This window comes from Echinops telfairi, unplaced genomic scaffold (genome assembly GCF_000313985.2).
Source record: "Echinops telfairi isolate 266 unplaced genomic scaffold, ASM31398v2 ScPeMD7_1713;HRSCAF=2227, whole genome shotgun sequence".
Lineage (NCBI taxonomy): Eukaryota > Metazoa > Chordata > Mammalia > Afrosoricida > Tenrecidae > Echinops > Echinops telfairi.
The window spans coordinates 20,967,634-20,992,320 of NW_022105611.1; the positions used below are offsets into that span (position 1 = coordinate 20,967,634).

At 55.2% G+C, this 24,687-nt stretch overlaps 1 protein-coding gene across 2 annotated transcripts in view; it reads left to right on the top strand.

Moving 5' to 3' along the window:
- Positions 1–24,687, top strand: part of PDE2A (phosphodiesterase 2A) — a 101,892-nt gene that overhangs the window by 9,028 nt on the left and 68,177 nt on the right. The window lies entirely within an intron of this gene.

A 24,687-nucleotide genomic window follows, 5' to 3' on the forward strand; every position in this document is an offset into this window, starting at 1 on the left:
GGGTGGTGTGTGTATGTGCGTGTGGTGTGATGCGTGGTGTGTGCATGAGGGGTGGGGCTGGGCACCCTCCTTAGGGAGGCTGTAGAGGAGACTCCTGCCTCCGGAGGGAAGTTTGTTGCAAACTGAGTTTCTCTCGAGGTGCAGCTACCTGGAGGGGAAGGGCAGAGCGGAGCAGAGAGTCCCAGCCTGGTCTCAGCCCTCTGTCTTGGGGAGTTCTGAGCAGCCCGGATGCATCCCCTGGTGGCCTGTGTGGTGGAAGGGTGGAAGCTTCGATTGCCTGCTGGCAAGCAGGGGCACCCCTCCCCTGGGATCTGCGGGGCCTGAGCCTCGCTGGCGGTGGTTGGGGCACAGGCGGATGCACTGGCACTCTGAGGTGGGGATGGGGGACTGGAGTCCCCCGCTTCTGCAGGCATGAGGGGAGCTCCTGAGGCCCACAGGCAGCCTGCCAGCAGGAGCCTCCTTTAGGATGAGTCATGGGGGCTCTACTATGGGCGGCTCATGGGTGGGGGCTCAGGTGGGGGCTTCCTGGGGGTGGGAGAAGGAGAGAAGCAGGCAGCCGGGCACCACGTCCTCCCTCCGTGCAGAGCAGACAGAGTTATTTTAAAACTCTGTGTGGGGTGGGCTTGGGGCTAGGTGGGGGAACCAGTGTTTCCAGTGCCCAGCACAGATTTAAAATGACTTCATTGAATCTCCCCAGCAGTTCTTCCAGTGCCGGCCCTGTTCTGTGGACAGGAAACAGATAGATGGCACCCTTGACATTCACCTGAAGGCAGTTCGGTGAAGCTGCTGTTGAGAGGGTTTGGGTTCCGCTCAGGAACTAGTGGAGATGCTGAGGGGTTTAGGGCCAGCACAAGGAATGTGCCCTCTGCTCCTGGTGAGAGCCAGGGCTGAGGTCCCCCACAGGGCAGCCAAAGGTGGGGGATGGGTATCCTCCCCCTCAGATTTCTTACCAGTGTCCCTAGAAGAACCCATTCGAAGCCAGAGAGCAAGGGAGCCCAGGCCAAGCTGGCAGTCTCGGGGCACTGAGGGAGACAGGTGGGGCTTGGCTCTGGAGGAACAGGTGGTGGAGGGAAACGGAAGCCCAGAGAGATTGCCAATTGTGTGCCCAAGAGCACGTGGCTGGCCAGCCTCAGTACTGTGACCCAAAGCTAGGCTCTGCCTCCTGACACCCACTCCGTCACATTCACAGAGGCCTGGTGGACTTCCCAGGGGCCACCACTGTTTCCCTGAGGGTCCATGTGCACCACCCACCCCCGGTCTTTTCTCGGCGGGGCGAGAAGCTGCTTCCTGCCCTGACTGTCCCTGTGCCCTCTCTGGGCAGCATGTGGATGCCATTCCTGGGACTCTGTGTTCCCAGGAGCCCAGTGAGCCACCTGCCCACTCATTCTACACATCCTGGAGGAGGCCCTGCTGTGCCCTCCCCACCTGGGCAAGGCCATGACCCAGTCAGTCCCTCCCTCATCTGTGCTGGAGCCAGACCAGGGCTGGAGGAAGCCCAATTGGGTACAGCGGGTCAGGGGACTCCTCTGAGTCTGAACCTTGAAGGATGGTAGAGAAGAAGGGGGTATCTGATCAAAGCTATAGAGAAGAACAGAAAGCCCAGGGGTGGGATCTAGGGTCTGTGGACAGGGAGAAAAGCTGAGAGGCCGAGAGGCCGGATGGGTAGTGGAGGCCCAGCTCACACAGGGAGGCGGAAGAGGGCGTAGCAGGGCGTGGTGGTAGTCGGTGCTGGATTTTCGGAAAGCTGCGTTAGAGAGGCCAGTGAGAAGGCTTGTGTGGAGGGAGACCCAGGTGAGCTGTGTCAGGGGTGGCTGAGGACATGTGAGTCACACAAATGGGTCAGAGGAGGAGTGACAGCCCACCCCCCTATCTTTTGCATCCCCACCCCGTCACTCTCCACCCTCACTCGCCTGAGCTGTGGGCCTACTTCCTCAGGCTTCACCCCCCAGCCCCCTCCACCCCAGGCAGGGATGCTGCAAATCTGAGAACTCCTCCAGAGACACCCCTCCCTGCCTTATCCTGCCTGCCTTCCACACTCCAGAGCACCCACCCATGGCATCCCTAAATTGCTCCCCCAGATGACGCCCCCCCCCCACCAAAGCAAAGCTGTGTCCTGCTAATGCGTCTCTTGGAAATATGTTTGACCCCTCCACTGCCAAGTCTAATAAAAGCCTTCCCTTGGGCTCAAATAGAAAGTAAATGTTTAGAAAATGACGATGGCAACCTATGTACAATTCTTGATACAACTGATGCATGGATTGTTATAAGAGCTGTAAGAATCCCCAATAAAGTGATTAAAAAGGAAAGAAAGTCTTCCCTTGGAAGACCTTCCTCCTGGAGGTTGACCTCAATCTTTCTTGCTGTCCGGAGCCCGTGGGGGCCGGGGAGGGGCTGGTGAGTCAGTGTGGACGGCCCTCTCTTGGTGCCGTGGGTTTAGGGACCTCAGCTCAGCGAGCTCATCATGTGGCAGTGAGGACCCACTTTCAGTTTCCACTGGCCCTTTCAGCCCACTGACTCATTATCACCATGAATTAGTAACTCTGGGGCGGCCTTCCACCCCTTCAAGTGCTTGATAATTATTAGGCACTACTGTGTGCAACTGCAGCCCAGCTCCAGCATCCCCCACCTCCCAGCACCAGGCTTCTCCCAGGCCCAGCCGCCTGAGCCGAGGGTCTGAGTGGCTAGGCCACAGACCCCTCCCCACCCCGCCCCAACACTCTGAGACACACACCATTCAAGCATTGGGACACACAGGGACATGCAAATGCACATAGAGACAAATTCAGCAGAAGAACCCTGCACACAGAGAAATAGACCACAATACACACAACACACACACACAGTGTACACTGAGACACAGTCACCGAGGACTCTCAAAAACTGACCTAGAAACAGAAAAAAAGAACAAATGGACACACCACAAGACGATACAGGTGTACCCACACACGGCCACCCTCAGCAGGGGCACACACACTGCCAGTCAATCCACTGTTTGGGCCAAGCGAGCTACCTCAGGCCCCACAGACCTGGCATCTCTCACCGCTGGGCCTTTGCACATGCTATCCCTTTGCCTGGAACACACTTGCTTGATGTCCCTGCCCCTTCACCTGAAGACCACTATCATCCTCAGCCATCTAGTCTCCTCCTCCAGGAAGGCTCCCATCCATACTCCCCGGCCCCTGAAGCTGTTTCATGACCAGTCACTGCCAAGTTTGGAGGTGAAAGGTTTCTGCTTGTGCCCAGTAAGGTGGAAACTTGGGTGCGAGTGAACTATTAGGGCTGAGAAACTGGACAGAGACAAGCTTTGTGGGGGCAGCAAGTCGGAAACAGCTGGGAGGGACCTGGTCTGCTTAGACCCTGAGCTGAAACTTGAGCCCACAGGTTGACACAACCGATGCACCAAGTCTCCTCTTCCCAGACTGCCTGTTCCTTGCAGGTTCTCTGCCTGGTTTCTTGAAAGCCAGGCAGCAAGCCTCTCTGAAGTGGGCCCTGCCCTTCCCCACCTCTTTGTTGCCCTCTCTGTGTGGGGCACTTCACCCTCATTCATGCATCCATGGCTGGGAGCACGCTGTGGTCGACCCATGATGCCACTTGGGTAATGAGTGGCAGTGTTAGGGCCATTGTTGCCTCTGTGCCACAGAACCTAATGTCGCCTGGGCCTGGGCCACCTTCGTGGTCACTGTCTGCTCCAGTCCTCCCCTGCGGCCACTGTGGATTTTGCATGCCTTTGACCCAGGGAGGGTCTTCTTGCACTGTATCGAACAAGCTTTAGCTTTGGGTTTCCATGGACTGATTTCCAGAAGGACATCGCCAGGCCTTCCTTCCCAGTCTTTCTGAGCCCGGGAGCTCCTCTGAAACTTGCCCGCCCCGGGTGACCCTGCGGCTATTGGCAACACCAGGGGCATAGCTTCCAGCACCAGAGCAACATGAAAGCCACCCGAGGTGGGCGCGCTGGCAGACAGGTGGCCAAGAGGGGCTCAGCTGCTTGGTCTCCTTTGCTTAGCTTCTGAGCGGCAGGCCCGTGTGTGTGGGCTGTGCCACCTCTCCCTTCCCTCCTCTGTGAGAGGGGGATGACAATAGCGCCACCTCATTAGGGCTGCGGGGAGGAGTAAAGGAGCAGATAGGGTAATTAATGCACCTGGCGCACTGTTTGGCCCCCTCTCTGGGCTGGGAGAGAGCAGGGAGCGTGCTAATGAGATCAAGGGTATCCGAGTGCCCACAAGGGCCACTTCCTCTGGCCTTGCTTAACTGGAATGGAGCAGAGCAAACATTTGTTGTGTGAGCACCTACTATGCACCTTCCTTACCTGGGCCTTGGTGCCTGCCCCCCCCCCCCCCCCCCCGTTTGCCTGGCTGGGTTCTGCACACAGGGGTCCAGAGGGGGTGGGTGTGATATTGCATGGGGCTGTGACAGGTGCTGCATCTGCCTGGAGCTGACATCTCTGGCACTTCGAAGGCGGCTGCCCCGGACAGGCCGGGAGACACTCCATCCCCCTCCCCCCCACTGACTCACCTACGTTCTCTGGGCCTTGGTTCTTAGAGAGGCAGAGGTCATGAGGCAGGGGCAGGAAGGGACATGCGAGGTCTGGTCAGCTGAAGGCCAAGCCTGGGTCTGAGGTCTGGGGCAACTAGGTGGCGTGGTGGGGGCAAAAACCCACAGAGGAGGTGATAGAGGGTTTCTGAGCCCTAGGTTGGGCTGGCATAGGGTGGGTGGGGGCTGGTCAAGATGGCTTTCCTCTGCTCCCTGTCTCGCCCCACCCAAGGGGCTTTAAACCCCACATCCCTAAAGAGAAGATGGGCACCTTTGTTCCTCAGTTCTAGAACCAAATATTAAAGCAATTATGTAACTAGCAATAAATTACTTAAAGTAGTGACTCACTCGGCTTAATTAGAGCGAGAGCAGGGAGGGATTAAGGTATTTTTAGAGCACACCTCACTCCCTCCTGTGGGGGAAGGCCTCTGTCTGGGGGGGGGGGAGGCGCTGAAGCACCCCAGGTGTCTGCAAGGAGATGAAAGCTCATTCCTCCGCCCCCACTCCCCCAGGTCCCAGAAAAGACAGCTGTAGCTGGAGGGATTCAGATCAGACCCAAGATGCTTCCAGTGGAGTTTGTTGGAGAAGAGCCGGCTGGTGAACTGGATTATAAACTCCCTGAGGGCAGGTGTGAGTCTGTCTGCTGGAGCCCAGAGGAGAGCCCGGGGATGGGACTTGGGAGGCAGGCAAATCTGGGTTTCAGTGCTGCTTTTCCTGGCTGTTAGCTGTGTGTCTTGGGCAGGCTCCTTGACTCCCCTGAGTCTCCTTTCCTGCACTGTAGAATGGGCACAACCATATCCACCTCTCAGGCAGACTTATCGTGTGTCAAACAGCAACCCCCCCACCCACCCCTGTTGACTGTCCTTGTCCCAAAGCGTCACCAGGGCAGGAATTCGGCCGGTTTTGCTCACGATTGTGCACCAAGGGCCTTGGCTGGACCGCTCAGTCGATGCTCAGTAAATGATTGCGTGATGAGTAGATGCAAGCACGAGTCTCTTGTCCCTAAGAACAAAGATGGGAGGAGAGCAGGGCAGTGCCTCTCCCCAGCCTGCAGAGCTGGGGCGCCCGGTGGGGCTAGCAGGCTTTAGGACCACGGACAGCTCCAGTCTGCCTTCGCTGTGGGCCACACCCACCGGGGTGCTAAGTGGAGAAAGGAGGAGCCCTCTGCTCAGTCTGACATTCACCATCACTGGGAGTTCAGAGGTGGGGAGGAGGGGAGGAGGGTGAGGTGGAGCACCCTGAGCAGCTTCTGGGAGGAGGGCGTGGTTGGGCAGTGAAGGACTGGCCCGAGAGAAATCGAGGCGGGATCCTAACTCTGACCTTGCAGGGCCTGGGTCAGTTTTTAGAGGTGTCTGATCTGCATTTGTCTGGAGGTGAACTACGCTCGCTCACAGCTCCTCCCTCCTCCTTTCTTCCACTCCGGCCCCTGGGGCATTAAGAAGGAAGCCCCCTGCCCTGCTCGGAAGGGCGTCCCTCAGAGGCTTGACGTGTGTGTGGGAGCTTCCACCCAGCCCTTAGCTGACCCGGCTCCCCACTCTGCAGTTGGACTGAGCTAGACACCCAAGACATAGTTCTTGCTGCTCCTCCTTGCCAGGGGCTGAGAGGCTGAGGGGAGGACACAGCGTGCGCGGGCGAGGTGATGGAGGTTAATCCTGCCCTCCACCTCCTACCCCCACTAGACCCAAGGCTTCAAGACTCTGCCCCAAGTGGCTGCTGGAATCAGCCTCTGACCAGCTCTCCTCACACCTCGTTGGCCTCCCAGGGCGTGGGCGATGAATTAGTGATGACAGCATCACTATGACAACGATGTGGTGCCCTTCGTCTCCAGTCAGGGTGCAGCGGCAGAGGCCAGAGACCCCTTTGGCTCGGGGCCCCTATGCCAGCATAAGAGCCCAAGGGCCTCAGGGGAGAGATGAGTTGGGGACAGGGCAGGGACATGGGGACATGGGCTTTGGATGGTTAAATCCAAAGGGATCTTGGGGCCACTTTCCCTCCCTCCTTCTCGTCTCCCTCCCTTCCTCGCTCCCACTCTCTCTAGCTGGGTCCAGTGCCTAATACCACTCCCTCCTTCCCAGGAATCAGGCCAGCCTGGTCCTCTCCCCTGGGAACTCAGAGTGAGATGTGCGGTTGGGGGTTGGGTGGGGCAAAGACACAGCCTGATCCAGGCCCCAGGGAAAGTGTCCAGGTGGGGGGAAGCGGGGGACATTGGTCACTCCCACAGGGGTCTGGCTCAGCTCTGCCAGGCTTTGAAGAGGAGTGGGGAGCAGGGGAGAGGCCAAGGGGCAACATTGTCCAGAGGGGAGACATATAGTGGGAGGAATGTGAGACACGTTCACTCAGGGTGGCCCAAGTGGAGGGGGGGTACAGTACAGGCAGTAAGGAACCCCTGGAGAGGTTTATTAATGATGTCACTTGTTTGTTATTTCAATGGGAGAGTTCATTTTTAAAAACTCAAAATCTCACTGTCATCGAGTTGACCCAACCCTTAGTGACCCTAGAGGACAGGGTAGAACCACTCCTGTGGGTCTCCGAGACCGTAACTCTTTACAGGAGTGGAAAGCTCCATCTTTCTCCCTTGGAGCGGCTGGTGGTTTCAAACTGCTGCTTAACCACTGTGCCATGGGGCTCCGAGTGCATGGTTGAGATGGGAAAACTGAGCCCAGGGAGGAAGAGAGACTTGCATAAGCCCACTTAGGTCGTTAGAGACAGAGAATGTGGGTTCTGCTAGGGTTTTGCTAAACTCAAGCAAATGCCTCCTGCCCAGTCTTGCTGGCCAGGTTTTTTCCAGATAACTGTTCCCCAGGAGGTGAGGCGGGCCACGGTGACTTTGCCCTCAGTTTGAATGAATTTGCATGGACAGGGGCAGGTTGGTGTGTAGTGGGGTGGGGTGGGGGGGGTGGGGCATCCAGAGAAGGACTTGGCAAAGCCAGAAGCTTGGCCAATGTTAGCAAGGGTTTAGGGTCAGACGCCATTCAAACAGGGGCCTGTTGACTCCTGGCCCAGCCACTATTCCAGTCCCTTTGCTCCCCACCCTCTGGGATCTTTGACTCAGCCGGGTACCTAGGGCAAGCCTGATCCCTTAAATTCCTCCCTGGCTCTTCCTGGCCCTGCAACCTAGTATTGGGCCTGCTGGGGTTGGAATGTATGCAAGAGAGAGAGACTCTTTAGCCCCATTGTCCTGACATGGATCCTGAGGTCCCAAGGTAGTAGTGACTCATCCAGGGTTATAATTCAGGGTCAGTGGCTGGCTGGACTTGGCTTCCACCCCCACATTGCAGCCTTTCCTCCACTCCTCACTGATGTGCAGCCTGACTGTCCCCCACCTCCTACAGCCTTGATGGAAGGCCTCTTGGATCCTCAGCTGTTAGTTTCCTAATCACTAGCCCCCCCTCTCCCCTGGTGGCTGCCAAACCACCCTTCCCACTCCCACAAGGGGAGGGGGTTTGAGGTGGGTGAGAAGACCCCAGGTCCTCCTCCCTTGAGGCTAGTCTGAGAGGAGTTACAGTAATACAACCTTTCATGTAGCAGAACATGTCAGATGGTCATCCGGGCCCCAGAGCTCTGCCTGCACCAGCTCTTCCAGCCTCTCAGGGGCCACTTGTGGTGTGTTCTCTCGGCATGCCTCCTCCCGCCCCCTCCCTGCTCCGAACAGCTCAGAGAGGCTCAGGCTGGCATAGCTAGGAAGTGGAGGAGCTCGGTGCAGACAGACTGTTCTCAGAGCTGTAGATGCACACACATACACGCACACACACATGCGTGCACTCGCACATACATGTGCAGGTGCCAGCACCAGCCTCCATTGCCACCCTGGCAACCACCACCTGCCCAGGGCCAGGCCTCAGAGCCTCACTCTGACAGGGACTCTGGCTAGCTGAGTCCTGGCTGCTGGAAGGGGAGGTCGGGAGCAGTCCCATTGATCTGTGCTGCCTTCCTGGCACTGGGGCCCAGGAGAGCATGGAGGATCGACTTTCTGGGTGTGTGTGGGGTGGGATAAGGCTGGTCTGCAGCAGCCTCCCCCACCCCCAGCGGTTTCCCTCATTGCCCCCCACTGTGGGGGCCACAGACAGAGTCAGGTGCCTAGGAAGCAGGCGTCTACTGCTAGGGTGGCCTGCCCTCATGGGGTGGGGTGCAAGCAGAAAGAGGTGGGGGCTTGGAGCTGTGGGAGGTGGAGGCAGCTGGTCCCCCTCAGAGACCACGCTGGACAATTTAATGGACAATAATTGTAAAATGCTTCACATGAAACTTTATGACTCTGTGGGTCAGACAATACCCAGTTCATGATGGGTAGTTAAAAAAAATGCTTCACACGAGCAGGGGGATACCCTCCCCTGGGGAGGCTGGGTGGGTAGGGCCGCCCTCACAGCATGGGGAGCTCCCTGAGCAGGCTGTCTGTCAGGTGTGGGGACAGTGTTCACAGTGCCAGGGAAAATTAGCTCCACCATTAGACAGGGCAAAGGAGGGGAGAGTAGGGGTGACAGAGAGAAAGGAGAGAGAGAGAGAGAGAGAGAATATAGTGTCTGACAGGCCTCATTCCTCAAGAGCAGGCTTGGGACTACGCCCTCCCTCTGGAAAGAGTCTCTGAGCAGGCCTGAGTTCCCCCTTATTCCAGGGAGGGTACCTGACCCCTTCAGAAGGGCCTCTGCTAGGGCTTCCAACCTGCATGGGCTGCAAGAGATCTCGACCCCCCAACCTGCAGGGGCACCTGCAGACTGGCGGCTAGGTCAAGGCACTTTCTATTGGGGCCGCAGCAGACTCCTGCCACTCCTCCTGTAGGATTCAGGGAGGACAAGAGGGGCTGGATGTGGGTTCTCAAGGGAGTCCCTTCCTGGTGGGAACAAGGAGGGGTCTGCTGCTCACCAGAAGGGAGATGGTTGGGGCCACTTGGAGGTACCTCAGAAGAAAGGCCTGGCTATCTATTCCAGAAGAACCAGCCATAGAAAACTTCATGGAGCCCAGTTTTGTTCTGCATACAGGGTGTCACCATGCTTCAGACCTGTCTGTCCAATGCTCCTGCTCCCTGCTCCCTCCCTGATGGCCCAGGGCCAGGCTGCTTCAGGTTTCTCAGAACCTTCTCCTTCCCTAGCCAGCCCTGAGATGATCAGCAGTCCATCTCTCCACCAGAGGCTGTCTGCTCCATCTGGTCCCCCCTCCACCCACACCCACCCCCCGGACTAGGACCCAGGGCCAGCTGTGGAGGAAGGGGCTTTGCCCCACCTTCTTGGGTGAGGGAGGAGCTATGAACTAGTTGCCCCACGGCCTGAATTCCTGCAGCTTTTCCACTGTCATTCAGTGTGTGATCTTGGGCAAGATCTGCCCCCTTGGAGGTAAGAGAGATGGGGACCTTGGCGGCCACAGTGTTTGAGAGCGTCCGTGTTCCCAAGGGAGAGGCTGGGGGTTAGGATGAAGATGGTGGTGCCAGGCTGGGGCTGGGCAGGGTGGGGAGGGAGAGCCCGGGTCTGGAGCCAGGTCAGGACTTGTGTGGCCTTGGTGCCCTTGCCCCTATGTCCCTGCCGTCTTGATGCCGCTACTGCACTGTCTGGCCAGCCTGTCTCTAGCGCCCAGCCCTCTCTTCCTTTTATTATTTCTTTCTATATTGCCTCGTGCCTCAGGCTAATCTCCGTCTGTCACTCGCCCATCCATCTCTGTCAGTCGGGCCGGGCCTCTCTCCGCTGTCCCCGGCTTACCCTCTCCCTGCCTGGGAGTCCATCTCTCTCTGCCAATTGTCTCAGGGAGCGAGCGAGCAAGCAGCCCCTGTCCTCGGCCACCTCCGCCTTTCACAATCTCTCTGGTCTCACTTCGTCTGTCTCTGGGTGTCTCTCTCTGGGTCTCTCTGTTTTATCTCTGGCTCTCTGGCCCGGGGCTCTGACCTCTTGGCCTCCCGTTCTCCCCTTGCAAGGCCAGCTGGGGCAGCAGGCGGAACCCTCCAGCCCAGAGGATACATGAAGTTCACTGGGCTGCCTTGGGAGCACCCCCGCCCCCCCTTCCCCCGGCATTGCCCTCCGCCCTGTGCCTGGTTGCTATGGTTTAGGTTGGCAGCACCTGGCTTCCATAGCGACGGGTGCTTAGAAACGGAACGCCACATCTCCCAGTCCCACCATGGTGCCTTTGCCTACTCCAGTGTCTTTCCATCAATTGGGAAGCTGCATGGCCCCGCTTTAGGCTGCCTCCAGCTTGGGGAGTCCAGAGAAGAGGGGGCAGTGGTCTCTGCCTCCTGAAGTGTGGTGGGGGAGGGCGCTGTTGGTGTGAGGGGACTGCTCTAGTGTGGTCCTAAGAGCCAAGAGGCAGGGCCCAGGACACTCTCTGGAGTCAGCCTCCTGGAAGAGGTGCAGGTGTGGGAGCTGGCGGTCCTGGGCTCAGAGCCCTGCTGGGCTGTTTCTCCGGGTGTCACTGTCAACAAGGTCCTCAGCTCCCAGAGCCTCTGTGTTGTCTTAGCTGAACCTATAAAAAAAGGGGTGGGCCTGGCACTTAGTGGGGGGGGGGGGAGCGTTACCTTCCCTCCTCCTTTAAGGACATTTGAGATTGATTCCCTAAATCTTAAGGGGGTAGGGGTGGGTGGGGAGGGGTGCCTGGGCCTGGGGGATGATGTAAACAGAGGCTTACAAGTCCAGGAGTGCTGGGGGTCCTTGGGCTGGGAGAATGGAGGGGCCATCTCTGTCACCACTCTTCCTGAGGCAGCCAGACTCGGGGGGCCTGCGGAGGAGGACTAGGGAGGTGTGCTCCTGCCAGGTGTAAAGGGACCGATCACATGGCCCTGCAGCCCTGGGACACCTGGGACTCCATACTGAGGTCTCCTGGTGTGTTCCCATGCTCCTCCCTGCCTCCACCCTATCACATGGCCCAGGAGTGTGGCTTCTGTGGGCTCCTTCCAGCCAGGCCTGGCCACACAGCCTGAGTCCTGGGATCATGGAGCATCCGTGGAAGGCCACACTCTGTATCCACGAGGAAACGGAGGCCTAGAGGGGCGTGTAAGGGGATGCCTGGCCCTAGAGCCCAGCTCTCCCCTCTTGGCAGGCCTGGCGCCTAGCCCAAGGACTGCAGCCCACCAGGGAAGGTGGAGAGGGAGGGGAGGTGGCAAGGTGGGACTTGGGGGAGATCGGAGAACAGCAACCTCGTGCCACATGAGCAGCCAGGACATGGTTAAACACTTCAATTGCCCACCACACCCCAAGGCTGCTGGAGAGAAGTGGCAGCTGCTCTGTTGTTTCCTGCGGGCAGGCGCTGGTCTACGCAAAGCGAGGCTTCCCGTTGGTTCCTCACCACTGCGACTCCCCAGTTGAGAGGTGAGGGAACTGGGGCAGTGTGATGTGAATACCTGTCTAAGGCGAAACGGTCCCTAAGCGCCCCCTCTACCCCCACCCACTGCTCCTGCCCCTCCCACCATGCTCCTCAACCCCTGTCCTCCCTTGTGAACTCCAGGCCCCAGTCTGGGCTCCCCGCCCCCCTTGCATTCACAGAGCCTGAGCTGGGACAGGAATTGAGAATCTTGGAGTCCTGCAGACTTGGGCCGTCAGAAGAATAGACCCTGGGGGTCCTGGCCTCCTCCATTCTCCCAGCCCAGGGCTCTGGCATTGTGAGGGTGTATGAAGCCAAGCCGTGGCCTTGAAACCAAGGCTGTGACAATAGAGACGCTGGTGTTCTTAGAACGTGAGGCTCACAGAGTTCTAAGAAGCCTGCAGCCACAGGCTGGGGCCTCGCAGTCTGACGGCTTTGGAGTGGGCAGGGAGTTCTCAGAGCGAGGGGCCTTCCTGCTCCTTCGCCGTTCTTTGCCTGGCGGGCTGAGCTCCCAGCAGCCGTGTGTGTGTGTGTGTGTGTGTGTGTGTGTGTGTGTGTGTGTGTGTGTAGTGGGTGCATGGGACCTGGGGGTAGTGACTCGTTGCCCATGGAGTGTAGCTTGCCCAGGAACCAGCTGGTGGGTACAACTGTCTGGGTAGGGTGGGACAGGGTTCCAGGTGGCCACCGGGGGCTGAGGACTGGCTTTCCCCTCTCACTACCCAGCCAGCCAGGCCAGGGTCAGGGGGATGCAATTCCATGGGATTGGAGTCGGCTAGGCTCTCCAACTTTGGGGGGCAGGGGGACACATTGGTGAGGGGAGATGGGGATGGGCAGTGGGGACTGGGGGGTAGAGAAAGGATGGTGGTCTGTAAAGGAGCTGGGAGTCCGTATGGGGTGAGGATTCGGGGCTGAGTGAGGGGTCAGGATTCTGGAGTTGAGGAGAACTCAGGAGGAGGGGGTCTTAGTGGGAGTGGAGAGGGCTCACTAAGAGGGATGGGGCACAGTTGGAAAGGGGCTCAGGGAGGGGAGGTTGGCTCTGGTCACCCAGGAGTTTCCTGGGCTAGCCCTGCCCTGGCCCGAATCTCTGATGGTGGTGGTCTTGCGGCTGAGGGAACCTGGGCCACAGCCTGTCCCTGGGGGTTCCTGAGCACCCCTTTTCCACCTCTGCCTCAAGCTGGAAAGGCTGGCATTGCCTAGAGAATGCTGGGAGCTGTTTCTCCTGCTGCTGGCTTCCTTCCTGGTTTCCATGGGAATCGGAGGCTGGGGTGATCAGGGTTTGACAGGCTGCGCCCGGCCGTGGGAGGAGTCAGTGCCAGGCAGAGCCAGCCCACATGGGAAGAAAGTGAGCTCCCTGTCTCTGGGAGTGTGCAAGCAGGGACTGGATGGCTAGTCAGAGTGACTTCCACAGGGGTTCCTATCTGGGAGAGATGGTGCTCTGGAGGCCTCTTACCTGGGACAGGTGTGAGGGTGTGATTGGCTCAGGGGGCTCCACTCTGCAGACACCGTGCGCTTCACTGGGAGGGTCACCCTGCCCTGGGCTCCGTCCTAGTATAGCCCCTACTCCTGGGTTGGACCCGAATACAGGAGCTTAATCAGAGGCGGGATCTACCCTGAGCAGCACCCAGTCTGATGGGGGAGCCCCCCAGGGAAACACATGGTGCTGGGTAAATCATACACAAGGGGGAAGAGCAGACAGAGAGAGGGATTCAGTCACCCATTTGTGTAACTTGGTAGATATCATTTGGAGCAATTCCTCTAGGTTCTAGGTGCTGTGGACATAGCAGGGAGCAGAGCCGAAGAAGCCTTCTCCCCTGGGCTGGTGGGGTAGTGGGGAGGCGGCCTGCGGAGGAGTCAATAATGGGTGTGTGTGTAACGGCTGGCAAGCAGTGCAGTGGGCCAGAGGCAGAGTGTGGGCAAAACAGAGATGAGGCTTTTCTGGGGCCTAAAGACCTTGATGGCCCTAAAGGTTGGGACCAGGGCTCTGACTTTGTCCTATGGGCAATGGGAGGCACATGGAGAGAGGTGAGGCAGGGTCATCCTTGGACATAGAAAAGTTTACTCTAGTGGGTCTGGGCACCAGGGACAGGGCATCCTGTGGTCCTGGAAGGAGGTACAGGGCAAGTGTGTGTGAGCCTCTATGGATAGGAATGTGTTAGTGTGAGTATGTATGAGCACAGGTGCATATAGGAGTGTGTGGGTATGTGTCAGTGTGTGTCAGAGGTTCTCTATGCGTGTGTCTGTACAAGGGGAGCTGGAAAAGTTTGTGGAAAAATACCATTATCTCTTAATTCAATTTCCCCATGAACTTTATGAAGCCCTCTTGTATATAAGAATGTGTAGGTGTGTGTGTGTGTGTGTGTGTAGGAGTCATGGGGTATATAGGTGTGTCACTGATTGAATTACCTACTCCCAAAAAAAACCTGTATGTTAAATTGGCTAGGACATGATTCCCAGTGTTGTGTGGCTGCCCTCTGCTTAGTGATCTGATGTGCCTATCCTCCATTTGGGATGTGCTGTCAGCCTTCTTTATGTGTTAATAAGGTAGGACTGGGTTGCATTATTGAAGAGTAGGCTATGTGTGTTAAGTCTAAGAAGACTTATGGTTGGATGTAACACTTTTACTTGGCTCACAGCCCAGATCCGGCTGGTGTAAGTGGAGCTTTAAGGTGTGGCCTGTAGCACCTTTTAATCTTACATGAGATAAAAGGAGAGAGAAGCAAGCAGGAAAAGCAGCGCCTCATTGTCACCAAGAGAGAGGAGCTGGGAATGGAGTGTGACCTTTGGACCCAGGGTTGTTCTGCTGAGAACCCACTAGACCCAAGGGAGGGGCCATTGATGCCAAACCACAGGAAGATTGCCCAGGAACAGAAGCTCAAAAGGAGACAAGGACTTTCCCCTGGGCAGGCAGAGAGAATACAAGAGAACAAGTATCTGTTCGTGAGAGCCCTCCGCTTGTGGTGTTTCTGTTACAGCAGCACCAGAACCAAGCAGAATTTGGTACCAGGAATAGGGTGCTGTCCTAACAGATACCTAAAATGTGGCAGTGGATTTGGAAGTGGAACGTAGGTAGAGACTGGGAAAGTTTTAAGATACTTAATAGCAAAAGATACAGATTGATCTGAAGAAACGGTTGGCTGAACGATGGACACCCAAGGCAATCCTCGGGAGAGTCTGAGGGGAAGTGTGGGAAGCTGTGACACCAGAGAAGGCACAGACGGGGGGAGCAGTGGAAGAGAATCGGCGGCAGCACGACCAGGAGACTGGCCTTTGATGGTGTAGGAAGAGACCCACAGAGTGAGAAATCAGAATGCCTTCGAGTGGGGGGCTTTCTGGCATGGTGCAGCACCTCTGTGCATTTGGCACTACACCTAGGTTTGCCAACTCAGAGAGAGAGCTGAGCATTTGGGGGCTGAGGTTTACTAAAGGACTGGGGTGCCTCTCGGCACTTATTGGTAGAGCTAAAGAGCTTTATAACACTTGCCCAGGCAGAGCAGAGGCTGGGCAATTGCAAGAAGCCCAAGGTACTAAGGGTCCATGGACCAGGAAGAGGCGCGACCTATAGGCACAGCTAAGAAGCTGACCTAAGAACTATGCAGGAAATAGTCCAGAGGAGCTACATCTGTTGTCCTCAAAGGGGGGGAAAAAAAAAAGAACCACCCTTGAAACAGCTCACAAATCAACAGAAATGTAGAAAGAAGCATAAGAAGCAGAGTTTCCCGGGTCTCAAAGGGTTGGATCACTGCCTCTGGGGTCTCAAAGGGTGGGCCCTCAGCTCCAGCCTCCAAGATGTCAAAGAATCAGATCTCCACCAACTTGGCTCTTGAGAGTGGAACTGCCATTAGGCAACAGAACGGGCTCTGCCAGGGCCCAGAGGGATGGGCCATGGCTTTGATGGCCTGGGAGGGAGGGGCCTCTCAAAGCCCAGCCAGCAGGCTTGCTGTGTCAGGTCCTGGGGGATGGAGCTGAAGCCGAGAGCTGAGGGTCCTCCACCCAGAATCCCGAGATGGCCAGCACCCAGTCTGGAGGACAGGGCCATTGCTTAGATGGTCTTCTGGGTTTGGGACATGCAGGTGCCTGTGACTCCATTTTTCTCTTCAGTTCTTCCAGTTGCAGGGAAATGTCTACTTTGTGCCTGCTCCACCATTGTACGTTAGAAGCAGATGACGTATGTTCCAGACGTCACAGGTTCACACGTGAAGAGAAAATTTTGCCCCGGGATAGAATATGTCTAAAGTCTAATCAGTATTTAAATTAGATGAGATTTTAGATTTGGGGTCAATTTAAGACTTTTGGATTTAGGGGAGCCAAAGGATGGAATGGAACATCCTGGACTGAATGATGCTCCCACCAAAATCTAGGCTACGTTGGCTGGGCCATAATTCCCAGGAATGAGAGGTGGTTTTCTATTTTGTGATCTGATGTCATTATGTTCCATTTTGTGATGTGTTGTAAATCCTGACTTCTAGGCATTCATGAGGTAGGTTTAGGTTCATATCGACAATGAGTAGGTTATGTGTGCCATGTGAATGAGGTAAGATTAGGATGGAATAAAACTGGAAAAAACCACCCAAACACACAAAAACACCACTGCCATCGAGCTGGTTCTGACGCATAGTGACCCTACTGCCCCATGGGTTTCCGAGCCCGTAACTCTCTGTGGGAGTGGAAAGCCTTATCTTTCTCCTGAGGAGCAGCTGGTGCATTTGAACTCTTGGTCTTATGATTAGCAGTCTAATGCTAACCATAAGACCAGGGCTCCTTAGGATGAGATACAACACCCTTATTCAGGTCACACCTTGATCCAATGTAAGGGGAGTTTCTCTGAGGTGTGGCCACTATCACCTTTTATCCTACAGGAGAGAAAAGGAAAGAGCAGAGACCAGAGAGAGGGGGGCTTTGCTACAAACAGAAGAGCCAGGAGGGGAGGGCATCCTTTGGACCCAGAGTCCCAGTGCTGAGACCTTTCTAGACCGTGGGGCAGACTGGGGTCAAGGCACGCGGAGACTGCCCAGGAATGGAAGCCTAAAAAGGAGACAAGGGCTTTCCCAGAGCACACAGAGATAGGAAGCCACATCTGAATTTGGACTTCTCAGCCTCCCAAACGTCAAGGGAATGCAGTTCTGTTTGTTAAAGACCCACCCCACCCCACCCCCACCATTGTCATATTTCTCTTACAGTGGTACTGGATACCTAAGACAGTGGCGAGAGTGCAGGGGATGTCTCTGTGTGTGTGTGTGTGTGTATATATATGACTGCGTGTGGCTTGGGCAGCCTTTTGAAAAGGAAGGCTCTTGGGCAGCAGAGGCCAAGCCTCAGGTGTGACAAGGCCTGGACATGCCAAGCTCCCTGGGTCCTTTGGCCCTAAAAGTGGGCTGGCAGATTCTGGACTAGAATCCTATGAGGTCCCTCCCTCCTCTAGGGTCCTGGATTCAGCTGCCTGCTGCAGATAAGACACATGTCTATGCAAATAACATGGAAATGATATGGCAATGGAAGGGCTGGGCCACTCCACCCCTCTTCCTCCCCAGGGCCTGCGTTCACTCAGAGCTGCCACCAGGGTTGTGAGAGCAGCCCTTGCTCACCTTGGGCTACAAGACACACATCCCCAGGACCCACCTCTGGTCAGGTTCCTTTCCTTGAGGGCCCGCACACCTGAGGCCACAGCCAAGAGACATGCAGGAGCTGGATCCAGGCAGGTGGCCATGGGTCCACTCTTCAGGTGTGATTTGGATCAGGCACATATGCTCACGCACACGCACACACATCCACACACAAATGTACACACGTCAAGCCTGGACACATGCATATACCCACACTTACAAACCTTGTGTGTGCATATTCACACCTGCACACAAATCCAGACCTGCCTACACACATACTGCTATAGAAACTTACATCTCTCTGTGTGTGCTCACACACGTTTAGCTACCCTGTGGCAATTTCACACACCTTCACAGACAAACTGACAAGCTGGTACTAACACCCCCCCCACTCCTCACCCACATCGCGTGAACAGAGAGGCAGTGGACACACACAGTGACCTGGGGGTGAGGTCCCATGCTCAAGTGTACACCCCTGTTCCCTCCAGGGCCAAAGCTGTGAGAACAGGGTCTCTGTGGAGGGAGAACCTGCAGAGATGCCAGCTGCTGCTCACGGTTCTCGGATTGTCCCCTTGCAGAGCTCCTTGGACAGTAGGCTTGGCTTCCTTCCTCTGTCAGTCCCAGGGCCCTGCCTCAGGCCGTGGTGACACCGAGTCATACACTCTCTGAACTGGGATCTGGGCCCTGCTTACAGACAGTCCTTGGGCCTGACAAGCCCAGGCAGGCCTGCCTACCACCCACCGGGATGGCTCCCTTCTGCCAGCTAAGCCTGCCCAGACCCTGCCTCCCTCCACCTGGGCTGCCAGTCCCACCAACTCTCACAGCTGCTGAGAAGGGCGAGAGCTTTGCCTGGGTTGACCCAGCATCTCAGGGCAGAATTGGGGTTGGAACCTGGGCGTCCAAAGGTCTGACTGTGGTCAGTGGCAATGGGATAGGTGCATGCGAGGCACTGGGCAGGTTTCTGGAAACAGGAGGTTTAGTCATGGGAGCTGGAGGGTATGTTGAGGGTCTGTCAGCTACTACCAGGTTATAGGTGATAGAAAGACGGTGAGATAAAAATCACCCCTCTGGTGGTGTAGTGGTTACATGTTGGGCAGTAAGGTGGGTAGTTTGAAACCACAGCTGCTCCATGGGACAAAGACAAGGCTTTCTACTCCTGTAAAGAGTTAGAACCTTGGAAACCCACAGGGTTGATTCTCTTGGATTCTACCCTGCCCTGTCGGGTCGCTACAAGTCGGCATTGACCCCATGGGAGTGTTTGCTTTTTTGGTTGTTTTCCTTGGAGTTTTCTCTGTGTGCTCCACCAGACTGGACCATGGGGATGACGTGAAGGGTCAGACAGTTCCTGCCCCCGAGTGGGGGGCTTGGGGGAATGTCCTGCCCCCAAGTCGGGGCTGGGGGCTGTGTGGGAGGAAGGACAGTGCAGACTCGGGGAGCTTTTGAGCAGGAAGAACATTCTTTCCGTATCTGCAAAGAACTGACTTTTTCAAGAGTTGATCCCCAATGGTTGTGAGCAGGGAGGGAGACTGGCAGAGTGGACGCCTGGAGGAAGCTTGAGCACTGGATGTGGAGCCAATGGGTGTGGGTCCGCGTGCCTGAGCTAACCCACTGGGTAATCCTGGACAAGTGTCTTTATTGCTCTGGACCTCACTTCCCTCATTTGTAATTCGGGACTAGGCGCTGCCCCAGGAGGCTTTGGGACGGGCCTGGTGAGGGAGTGCTTTGTTAGTGCAATGGCCTGTTGGTGGGAGGTGCCGTCATTATTAGGAACAAGACAGAGGCTGCTCCTGGACAGCCTGGAGTCAAATGGACCCAGGACATGGGCTGAAGGGCGCTCTAGGGATACCCAGCCCAGGGCATAAGCGAAGTGGCTTGTAAGAGCCAAGAAGAGGTGGCCTGAGGGGCCGGGCTGGGCTTCCCTTCAGAGATGTGTGGACAGCCAGCACCAGGGCACAGGACCCTCGGAAGCTGCATTCTTGGACCCAAAAGGAGAACAGGGAACTGACTGTCCTTTCTTGATCTTTCTCTAAGAGGTGGGGATGTGAATTTCAAGTGCAAATTGGAGCTAGGTGGTCTGGGTTTGAATTTTGGCTTCCTGCTCAATAGCTAAAATATTAGAATGTATAATAAGTTATTATAATGAGATGTGCAAAGACCTAGAGTTAGAAAGCCAAAAGGAAGTACGTGCTCAGCATATCTTAAACCGAAATAACTTAAGAAAACATTCAAGCCTTGAGTTGAAACATTGAAAGATTCTATGGGAAAAATGTTGCATGATGGAGGAAGCATCCAAAGAAGATGGAAAGGATACACAGAGTCCCTGAACCCAAAAGAAGTAGACACCAGTCTACCGTTTCAGGAGGCGTCGTATGAGCAAGAACCAATGGTGCTGAAGGAAGTTTAAGCTGCACTGAAAACATTCGCCTAAAATGAGGCTCTAGGAATTGATGGAATACCAATTGGAATATTTCAGCAAGCTGATGGAGCACTTACTTGTCTATGCCAGGAAGTTTGGAAGACAGCCACTTGGCCAACTGACTGGAAGAGATCCATGTGTGTGCCCATTCCAAAGAAAGGTGACCCAACAATGCCCAAATGATAGAACAATATTACTGATACCACATATCAGTAAAAAGTTTTTTTAATACTGTTATTGGGGACTCTTACATCTCTTATCATAATCCATACATTCCTCCAATATATCAAGCACATTTGCACATATGCCACCATCATCATTTTCTTTTTTTTTTAAATCATTTTATTAGGGCCTCATACAACTCTTATCACATTCCATACATACATCAATTGTGTAAAGCGCATTTGTACATTCATTGCCCTCATCATTCTCAAAACATTTTCTCTCCACTTAAGCCCCCATCATTAGGTCCTCATTTTTCCCCTCCCTCCCCGCTCCCCTCTCCCTCATGAGCCCTTGATAGTTTATAAATTGTTATTTTGTCATATCTTGCCCTGTCCGACGTCTCCCTTCACCCACTTTTCGGTTGTCCGTCCCCCAGGGAGGAGGTCACATATAGTCCCTTGGCCATCATCATTTTCAAAGCATTCTCTTCCCACTTGAGCCCTGATATCAGCTCCCCATTTCTTCCACCTCCTTCCCCACCCGCCCTCCCTCACAAACTCTTGTTAAGTTATTATTCATCCCCCTGGGAGGGGGCTCTAGATTGATCCTTGTGATCGATTCCCCCTTTCTCCCCCCCAACCTCCCCTAATCTTCTTGGTATCCTCTAGCTCTTTGGTGCTTCCTTCACCCCACTATCATGACCTCAATTCTACCTTACAAATCGGATTAGACCAGAGCATGCACACTGCTACAGATAAGAGCCCGCAACACAGGGAATCCAGGATCAGTAAAAATTTTACTGAAGATTGTTTAATAATAGTTACAGAGTACATTGACAGGGAGCTTCCAGAGGTTCAGGCCAAATTCAGAAGAGAATATGGAGCAGGGATATCATTGCTGTCAGATAGATCTTGGCTCAAAGCAGAGACTACCAGAAAGATGTTTACTGGTGTTTCATTGGCTAGGCAAAGGTATCCAAGTGTGTGGATCATGACAAACTATAGATAGCCTTGAGAAGAATGGGAATTCCGGAACCCTTCCTTGTGCTCATAGAGAAACTGCACATGGCTCAGGAGGCAGTTGTGTATGGTTTAAAATCAGGACAGGTGTGTGTCAGGGCTGTATCTTCGCATCATGCTTTTTCAATCTGGACGCTGAGCAAATCATCGGAGAAGCTGGATTATATGAAGAAGAATGTGGCGTCAGGATCGGAGGAAGCTTATTAACAATGTACAATATGCAGATCGGAGGATGTCTTATTAACAACCTACAATATGCAGATGACCCATGATGCTGAAAATGAGAAAGGCTGGAAGCACGTGCTGATGAAGACAGCATTGCAGCCTTTGGCATGGATGCCAACTCCATGTAAAGACAACTAAAACCTTCATAACGACCAATAGGGCAACATCATGATAACGGGAGCAAAGATTGAAGTCGTCAAATATTTTGGCTTGCTCGGATCCACAATCAATGCTCATCGAAGCAGCAGATCAAGAGATGCATTGCTTTGGGCAAACTGCTGCACAAGACTTCTTTACAGTGTTAAACAGCAAGGATGATCCTCTCAGGACGGTGGCGCACCTGACCCAAGCCATGGTATTTTCAATCACTTCATCTGCACGTGAAAGTTGGACAGTGAATAAGGAAGCCCGAAGAAGAACCGGTGTTTGTGAGTTGTAGTGAAGAAGAACACTGAAAGTACCATGGCCTGCCAGAAGGACAGACAAATCTATCTTGGAAGAAGTCCAGCTTGAGCGCTCCTCAGAGGGAAGGATGGTGAGACTCTGTCTTACCTATGCTGGACATGTCAGGAGAAGGACGTCATGGTGGGTAAAGCAGAGGGGCAGGGGAAGAGAGGAAGACCCTCAAAGAGATGGCCTGACCAGTGGCTGCGACAATGGGCTCAAGCATGGGCCCAATTGTGAGGATGGCGCCGGAGCCCACTCCGTAACCCCTAAAAGCAACAGGTCATTAGCTAAAGGAGCCCTGGTGGCACAGCAGATTAAGCTTGGGCTGTTGACTGAGGAGTCAGTGGGGTGACTGCCAGCTGCTCCTTGGGAGGACGGTGTGGCGGTCTGCTCCTGTACAGACTGACAGCCCTGGAAACCCTATGGGACCGAGCTACTCTGCCCTATAGGGTCACTGCCGGTGATTCCATGGCAGTGTTTTTTGGTTTTGCTTTTAACTCATTAGCTAGGTCCCTGGGTGGTACAAATAGTTGGTGCTCCTCCACTAGCCTGGTGGCAGTACAAGCCCATCCAACAGCACCACAGAAGAAAGGCCTGGTGATCTGCTTCTGTAAAGATGACAGCTAGGAAAACCCCAGGGAGCAGGCCTCCTCAGCAACAGGGCCCACTGTGAGGCAGAACTGCCTGCGTGGGCAAACGTTTGTCTGTTTTTACTGATCAGCTGTGTCACTGTGGAGAATCTAGGGATCGCTCTGTGCCACCATTCCCTGACCTATCAACTGGCACTAGTGATAGTGCCCATGCTATAGTATTGCTGGGAGATGGAATACAAAGTACTCAGCAAGTGCCTATGTAATGTCCAAGCCCCGCAGACACAGACACCCACCCACCCCCAGCTGCAGTCGTGCACACTCAGCCCATGGGTACCCGGCCCTGACGCAACGCTTCATGGCACGGAGGCCAGCCAGCCGCGGTTGAGATGCAGCTGGCCCAGGGTTTCAAACCCGGCAGCCCTTCAGAGTCACCGGGGAACATTGAAAGTGACTCAGAGGAGAGTCTGGTCAGGCAGTGGGTCTGGGGATTAGCACTGGAACAAGAGCCAAGGTGAGAACCCAGGATCACACAGGATGACCGAGTGCAGAGAAGGACTGGCGGCCAGGATCTGCGAGGGCAGGGAGGAGTCCTGTCCTTGGAGCAGGGGGCCACACCTGGTCAACTCACTTCCGACCTGGCAGACCAGACACCTCGCCACATTGCAGAGCCTTGGTTGCCTCCTGTGTCAGGGAGCGGTCTGGGAATTTCAAAGACTGTGTGAGGGGGTGATTGAAAAAGTGCTCTGCATACTGTCAAGAGTGTGTGCACATGAGGGTGTATACACACACACACACACACACACACACACAGTGTTTGGTGTGCTATTGAATCTAGTCTGATATTTCCCAGTTGGGGAAAATGAGTCCCAGAGAGGTGCAGTGACTGTTTAGAATCACACAGCAAGGCCAGGGCAGAGTTAGGACTAAGCCTCTCTGAACAATACTTGGATTGACACAAAAAGAAGCCCGTTGAGTGGAGGGAGGCATACTACCTTCCCCGGGGACTTAACCCTTGTGCTGCAGGATGACAGATTCAAGAAATGACTTCTCCAGAGGTGAGTGCTGGAAGGTCCTGCCTAGAGTTGGGAGGGCTGCTGTGCCCAAGGCAGGGTTGGCCCTGGTCTGGAGGGTAGGACACTGATGTCCCTTGGAGAATGAGTAGCTCTTGACAGTGGTCACAGCATGTCCTTTCTGGGCTCTCCAAAACCCAGGATCTACCAAGAGATGTTGGGCACTGGACTCAGATGCAGTCCTTACAACTGTTCTAATATCTGCCACTCACCTTACAGAGGGGAGAACAGGCCATAAACGGTAGGGAGTCCCTTGTGGACCAGAACCTTTGCATAGATGAGCCCATGGAATGTTTTCTGTGACGTTAAAAAATAGGACAAATTACCTTTACAGATGTAGGAAAACATGTTGACTTGGCCTATATCAGGCAGTAACAGGCAAGCTCCTTACTCCTCCAGCCTCCAGCCAAGACTCTCAGGAAACACACAAGAAGGAGGACTCAGAGGTCTGAGGCAAGCAGTCAGGGGTCCCTTGGAGAAGGTGCACCTTCCAGGGGCTCCTGAATAACCAGGGCTGGCAAGAGGGCATTGGGGGTGGGAGGTGGCATGAGCAAAGCCCTAGAGGCAGGAATGAGTCAGTCACGGGACTGAGCAGGGCAGGCAGGAGAAATTTAAGGGATGATGGGCAGGGCAGCCAAGATAAATCAGGGTCCTGGCAAGTCAGGCTGAGGTGTGCATTTTACTGTCCAGTAGTAGGGAGCCACCAAAGGTGTTTGGGCAGGGGCTATGTCTCAGAAAGAGATGGGGAGGAAACCTGCCATGAGAGAGAGCACCTCCCCCTAAGCTGGTGGAACGGCAGGGCTCTGCTGTTTCTGTGGGCCAGGTGCCTGGAGGGTGTCCATGGACTGGGCTCAGTGACTCAACCTTGAAGGGAGCAAGGGCCTGGGATGAATCAGCCAGGGAGGTGGGGAGGCTGGGAGACTGGGGGCTCACTGAGTCACCCTGCACATGTTGAAGGAGTTGCTGAGAGAGGGACCAGCCGAGCAGAGGGAAGGGCTTGGGGTCAGACGACACAGAGGGCTGTCAGGACAAGTCAGGTACTTTGGCTGCCTGCCCATCATCCTCAGGTGCGAGCCTCCTGGCAGTCCTGTGAAGGAGATGGAAAAACAGGCCCAGAAAGGGACCGGGGATCTACAAAAGGTCACCCAGCAAAGGCCAGGCAAGAATCGAAGTGCACCCCACCGGTCCAGACACTTCCCACCGACTCAGTCAGTCTCATGCAAGTGGGAGTCAGAAACAGAGTGCCCCTCCCCTCCCCCGCGCCAGCTGGGAGCCGGCCACTGGGACCCCGGGGCTGGCCGGCCGGGCCCGGCTGCGCAGCTGCGATGCGACAGCAGGGGGCGCAGGAGT